Below are 6,896 nucleotides of genomic sequence, written 5' to 3' on the forward strand. Positions count from 1 at the left end.
TAAAGAGCATGAGATTAATCACCTGCATCTACACATTAGCACCAGTGTTCTCTGCTCATTGTAATTCTCTCAAAGGTAAACACTTTTTGTGTGCAACAAACTATTGTGATAACAAGACAATACTAATGATACGTGTCAAGGGACCTAGGAGAGCTAAACACCATTACAAATAACTGGAGGCCTGTCATAATAGAGTCATTAAGGATTTGAAGAGGCTATTTTAATTTTTCAGTTATCCTTTAGGGCCCTTATAGGTTTGATGATGTTCAAGAATTCTGGGATTCAGCAGCTCTGACATGAGTCTCCAGAAACGTTCAGATTCTATCGTGTTGTGAGTTTTCCTGGTCCTATAGATTCACCTGCAGCTGAAATTATCAGAGCCCTACATGCTTTCATGAAAACAAAAGCTACCCTCGCTACCTCATTTCCCTCTCTTACCATCAGTAATTCCTCATCTATGGATAACCGCCCCTTCCACATTCCTTGAAAATGCCTCATATGGAAAAGTTTAGTCAGAGAAGTTTGGAGTTGCAGGGCTGGAGGTGGAAAGATGGGAGTGATGTTCAAATGATGGCTGATATAATCTGGCTACTGCCTTTGAGCCCACTGTGTTCCATGGGAATTAAAAACAGGTGAATTAGCAGATGAGCTGACAATTGCTGAGAGAGAGAGGGTGCAGTCAGAAAAAGGAGCAGGTCAGATGTGTCCACTCCTCTTTCTCTATGCAAGTGCACACATGCACAAACACACACACATGCGGGCTGACTTCTTTGGGTCCCAAGACAGAACAGCTTCATTGACACTCCAAGGGAAGATTACATGACAACATAAAACGAGAGGATAGCTGGACTGAGGGCTCAGCACTGAATACTGCGTGAGCTCTTGGCGCAATGCCACGGCCAGGCAAGGGTGTGGGTGACTGCCAGTCTGGGCCAAAGATCTCTGGCCACAGGCTGTCCTCCAGCCAATCAGTAGGTGTCCTTCCCATTGCTTCAGGGGACTTTGAGCTCTGGAGCTCAAGGCCTCTCAAACTCTCTTCTTAGCCAACTCTTCCTGCCTAAGCCTTGCCACCTCTTCAGAGGATGGGGAATAGCCAGTTCCATCTGAGGCAAATGTGGTATTTTTCTGCTGTCCCCAGCTTTATCTTTAAAACGGAAGCAAGGTGGGACCAGCAGATGGCATAATGATTACATTGCTGGACTCACACATGGCTGACTGAGGTTTGAGTCCTGGATCTAGAGGCTTGAAACGCCCTCCAGGCACATGCACATGTATGCCCAAGATCCCGAGAGCAGAGTGGAGGAGAAGAGATTTCTGCGTGGCCATCCCCCCCAGGGGATGACTTCTCATTTTCTGTCTCTCTGTCTCTCCAGCAAGTGCATGCACCCTGTAGCATAAATCTCTAAAAAAAAAAAAAGAAGCAGTAGTAAGTTTTCTGTTCTATTCTGTGCATCTGTGCTTGTTTTGATATAAAATTGTTTTTAATTTCATGCCTAATTCTCCTTGCCCCTCTCCATTAAGTTTCAATATCATATGTTTTATGTTTTCCTATGCAAAAATGTGTCATGACTTTTCCGACAACCCGATAAAATCCAGTACTACTTTGGGCTTCATGGCAGTCATTACCATTGTCCTTAATTCATGTTTGCCCAGTTTATTTACTGTCTTTCCCACTAGACCGTAAGCTCTAGGAAGTCAGTGACCTGCCTGTATTGGTCACCACTGCATTTTCAGTGCCTCCTCAGTGCCTGTCCTGGCCTATAGCTTTCAGCTTTCATGGTAAGGGTCCTCTTAAAATAAGGCTGATCTGGGAATTTCAGGCTCAAGCAAGTCATATGACTATACTTCCTTTTGCAAGCAGAAAGGCCTGAACCCATAGCCTACAAAGGTGCATTGTTCATAAAGGGCCCAGGTGAGAGGTGCAATTCATCACAGCTCGGCGTCAGTCCTATCGCAGCTCCTGGCACTCTCCCAGTGACAGCTAGACGATGACATCACCCAATGTAAACAAAAGACACCGCATTCTTTAAAGTGCTCTAAGGAGAATTACTTTTAGCTCATTCTTGCTGTATTAGGTACATAATATCATGATGCAGAGTTGCCCAGATTCAGCTCAAGGGCATAGGTGCTTTGGTAGGTATTTGATTTATAGGAGTTTTCTCAGATCAGAGAAGACATTGAAGCATGTTTTGCTGAGGGTAGGAAAACAACTCAATTGGGAGGAAGAGGTGATTTGTCAGGTAAGGAATTGTAAGTTATATGACCTCCCTCACCTTGAGGTCTAGTTTTCTCTCCTCCTATACAGACTTTCAATGACAGCCCTTATCTTTATCATTCTTAATATCCATAGAACACTGCTCGGAAGATTTATTGGTTAAAAAATGCCAATTCCTCAGAATAGCAAAGTGCTGTCTCCAAGTTTCATATAAAGATTGTGATGGGAGCAGTAGATGGTATAATGGCTATGTCACTGGACTCCATGTAATCAACTGCAGTTCAAGTCCCGGACCTGGTGGCTTAAACTCACACCAGGCACATGTGCATGTGTGCCCAAGATCCCAAGAGGAGAATGGAGGAGAAGGGACTGTGGCATGGCCATCCTCCTTGGAGCGTGATTTCTCACTTTCTGTCTCTCTCTGTCTTTAGTCAAAGTATCTGAAGACAATGATAAAGAAAAGTAGCTGGGACCAGCATATGCGTAATGGTTACATTGACAGATTCCCACGTGGCTGACCATGGTTCACATCCCAGACCCGGAAGCTTGAAACATGCCAGGCAAGTGTGCGTTCATGCCCAAAATCCCAAGAAGAGAATGGAGAAGAGATTGCAACATGGCCATTTCCCCGGGGAGGTGATTTCTTGCTTTCTGTCTGTCTCTCTGATGAACACACATGCCCTATAGCAAAGATCTCTCAAAAAAGAAAAAAAGAGAGAAAGACAAGTAGCAAGAAATCTGACTTTTGGAATGGTTATTATCATGATTGCTTACATTTCCTAAGTGTTACATGTATGTCCTAAGCATTACATGTCACATATTAGGCTGGCTTCTGTGCATGAATAAGCCCATTTCATCCCTACAGTAAACATCTGGGGCAGAGAGAATCATTATTCCCATTTCACAGATGAGGAACCTGGTACTTGGAGAGTGCATGTCACTTGTTCAAGATCGTGAGCCTCATGGAAACAGACCCAGAAACCTGATGCTGTCACATCATCCTGTGGTGAAGGCTTTCATCACTGACCATGAACTGGCAATGGATATTCGTATTTGAGAAAGAAAGAAGCGTCCATCATTCCTAGTTTAAGTGCTGGTTGGCTTGTTTTGTTCAACTCAGGCCCTAAGACTCATTTCAGTTAACAAATTCAGAAAGATTGTAAGTGGCTCACTTGTTGACTTTTTTTTTTGGGGGGGGGTATTGAAAATGTGTTATTAGGGACCAGCAGATGGCATAATGGTTATGTCACTGGACTCCCATGTAGTTGACTGAGGTTCAAGTACCAGACCTGACAACTTAAAACTCACGCTGGGCATGTGCATGCATGCCCAAGATCCCAAAAAGAGAATGAAGAAGAAAGGATTGCGATATGATCATCCCCCCGGAGGGTAATTTCTCACTTTCTGTCTCTCTGTCTCTCTAGTGAGTGCACATGCACTATAACAAAAATCTCTCAAAAGAAATAAAGTGCTATTCTTTTTAAAATGTTAAGTGTTAACCTCTCTTACCTAGCCAACTTAGAATCTTCTGTGGCCTGACCATTTGTGTCCCACCCACACCTGTGGGCCTATTCAGAACAAAGACTTATCTGGCGTGAGTCACCTGCAGCCATTGGCCTTCCTAAACAAACCCATTCTCACAAAGTCTTCACTTTGAAAAGCACTTTTAATCCCCTTCTGTGTCAGAGGACTGGGTTGTGCACTATCCTATTAGACTATCTGCCCAATGGTGTGCTATTCCAAGACAGGGCAAGAGACTATTTAGAAACAGTGATCAAACTGATGAATGGTTAGAAAAACTGTGGCACATATACTCAATGGAATACTATTCATCCATAAAAAAACAACGAAACCCTGGCTTTTGACAGAAAGTGGATGAATATGGAAGACTTACTGCTGAGTGAAGCAAGCCATGCTATAAAGGAGAGGCATTGTATGTCCCCGCTTAATATATACTGAGTGTCTGCACTCTATGACTGAAACTAATTGTCTAAAGGATTTAGAAACACAGTATGTAGATGTAAATACTAGATATAGTGTATGTGAAAGAGGAGGGTCTGAGGAGGGACATTTGGGGGAGGGACAGGGAGGCAAAGCATTAATGGCACAAAGAGGTGCGGTATTATCTGTTGAAGATATTTTGTAGTTTTATCAACAGTACTAGGGAGAAATGTTTACCTGTTGAAATATCCATTTTGTAAGACAAATAACAATGTGATTGAATGTATGGAAGAAAATGAAATGAAAAAAGAAAAGAAAAAAAAGACAAGGAACAGTGATCATAGCCAGAGCTAACTAACTGAGTCTAACGAGGCACTGTGCTAAGTGTTCTGCATGCATAGTCTCATCTCATTCTCACAACTACTCTCTTAGTTTCATTTTTAGAAGAAGACACTGAGGTTCAGAGTGAATTAGTAACTTGCCCCCAATCACAGAGTCTGAGATCTAGGTTGATGGAAAACCTGACTGACCTAACAGTCTGAGTTGTTTGTTTGTTTGTTTGCTTGTTTAATTTGCTACAGGATGGGTGCGCCCACTGGGGAGAGAAAGAGAAAGAGAGACAAAGCAGCCCTTGTTGGGGGAATGACCACACCGCAATCCTTGCCTTTCATTCTCTTTTTGGGATTTTGTGCACACACACATACACTCACACACCTGGCACGTTTTTCAATCTGTCAGGTCTAGGACAAGAACTGCAGTTAGCTTTGTGGGATCCAGCCACCCTAACTACCATGCCACTAGGTGGTCCTCACAATCTGAGCTTTTCACACCTATTCTTGGGCGTGATGGCACCCGCCCTATGGCAAAAACCAATGGAGGCTGTAGGATAGCAGCATCAATTCCATCTCTCTCATCTATTCTTTTTTTTTTTTTTTTAAGAGTGATTTTTGCTATAGGGAATGTGTGCTTGCTGGAGAGAAAGAACGATAGAAAGTGAGAAATCACTCCCCAGGGGTTATGGCCACATCACAATGCCTTCTCCTCCATTCTCCTCTTGAAAACTTGGGCATGCACACATGCCTGGCCTGAGTTCTAAGCCACCGGGTCCAGGACTGGAACCACAATCAACTTTGTGGGAGTCCAGCGACGTAACCATTATACCATCTGCTTGCTGGTCTCCGCACACTAATTCTCTAGAACCTTCTCATTGCTCTGAGGTCTGGAGATAAGGCTGGAGTAACCAAGGAAATTTTCATGGAGAAAGTGGATGTTAGGCTGGATTTTAAAGATTATGTTGCAAAGATAAGGACTGCATTGGGGAGGAGATAGGGCAGAAACCCTGAGCAGGCTCCTTTACTTTTATTCTTTCCACAGAGCAATCGAAAAGGTGAATTAGATCATTTTGTGGTTGGCATTGCCAATTAATTTTAAATTCAACACTGCCTTGCCATTTGAACTTAATCTTATTATAGCAAATCTCTTCACATTTATTTGTCCAGATTTTACAGACAGTGGTTTTAAATCAATCAAAGAGTGTCTGTACTGAAAGAAATTATTATTAATCAGAGTTATTTTTGTTATAGCACATGAAGGCTTGCCAGAGAGAGACAGAGAGACAGAAAGTGAGAAATCCCCCCCAGGGGGGATTTCCATTCCACAATCCTTTCTCTTCCATTCTCCTCTCAGGATCTTGGGCATGCATGCATGCACAAGTGCCCAGCATGAGTTTTAAGCCACTGGATCCAAGACATGAACCATAATCAACTACGTGGGAGTCCAGTGATATAACCATTATGTCATCTGCTGGTCCCGAAAGAAATTATTTTTATACATTAAAATAACTAGCCCAGTTCTTTGAATTCTTTAATCAAGTAAAGCCTATCTTATTCTTAAATGTAAAGTGGAGTATAGAAAGAAAAGTATTGACCTAATTACTTCATTTTTATTTCTAGTACATGGTATAATGTCCAGAAAAGTGAATTTACGCTCTGTGGAGGAACAGCTAAGACCCGCACATCTAGCTTGAATTTAGCATACAGACAGTGTCCTTGACTTACGGCCTAAGGCACATGATAAATATGCAAGGTGTTTCAATGACACAGAGGTCACAGTCTGAGAAAGTTGAACTTAAATATTCCACATGTAATATCAAGATATATGAAAGTACCTCTTACAAAACATTATTTCTGGAGCATCTGGACTTTGTTTCCAAGTCATTTAATTTTCCCCAGGTTGTTGAATCTGTGTCCTTGTCTTTAAATCATTTACCTCTTACACAGTTTCAGTTCTCTTATCCTTTCTGCCGAAAGTAATTTTTCCAAAGACATATTTCAATTCATGTAAGTGGGAAATTACTTCACTGTTCTTCAGCATCTCCAAAAGAACATTTTCTATTTCAGAGAGAGCTGAAATCAAGTGACTCTGCTTTGTATATCTTAGCAACCCAGTCTCTCTGTCCCTATATAGAAATAAGCATCATGAGTGGCAGTCATTTGCAGACTCAGGCCTACCTTCAGCTCTAGTGGATGGCCCTGATTGGTCCAAACCATACTGGGTAATCCAACCTTGTGGTCACTGGATTGGTTCATGGATGAGCCAATCTGCACAAAGCTTTGAATTGATGTGGGTTGGTTGCGAGAAAACTTTCTCGTTGCATGGGAACAAGGAAGTATGTAGGCCTGACTACAGCTAGTCCTCCTATAATCACCAGGAAATTAGCCCTAAGAGACAAACAGCATTT

The sequence above is a fragment of the Tupaia chinensis genome, unplaced genomic scaffold (genome assembly GCF_000334495.1).
Source record: "Tupaia chinensis unplaced genomic scaffold, TupChi_1.0 Scaffold145367_1, whole genome shotgun sequence".
Lineage (NCBI taxonomy): Eukaryota > Metazoa > Chordata > Mammalia > Scandentia > Tupaiidae > Tupaia > Tupaia belangeri.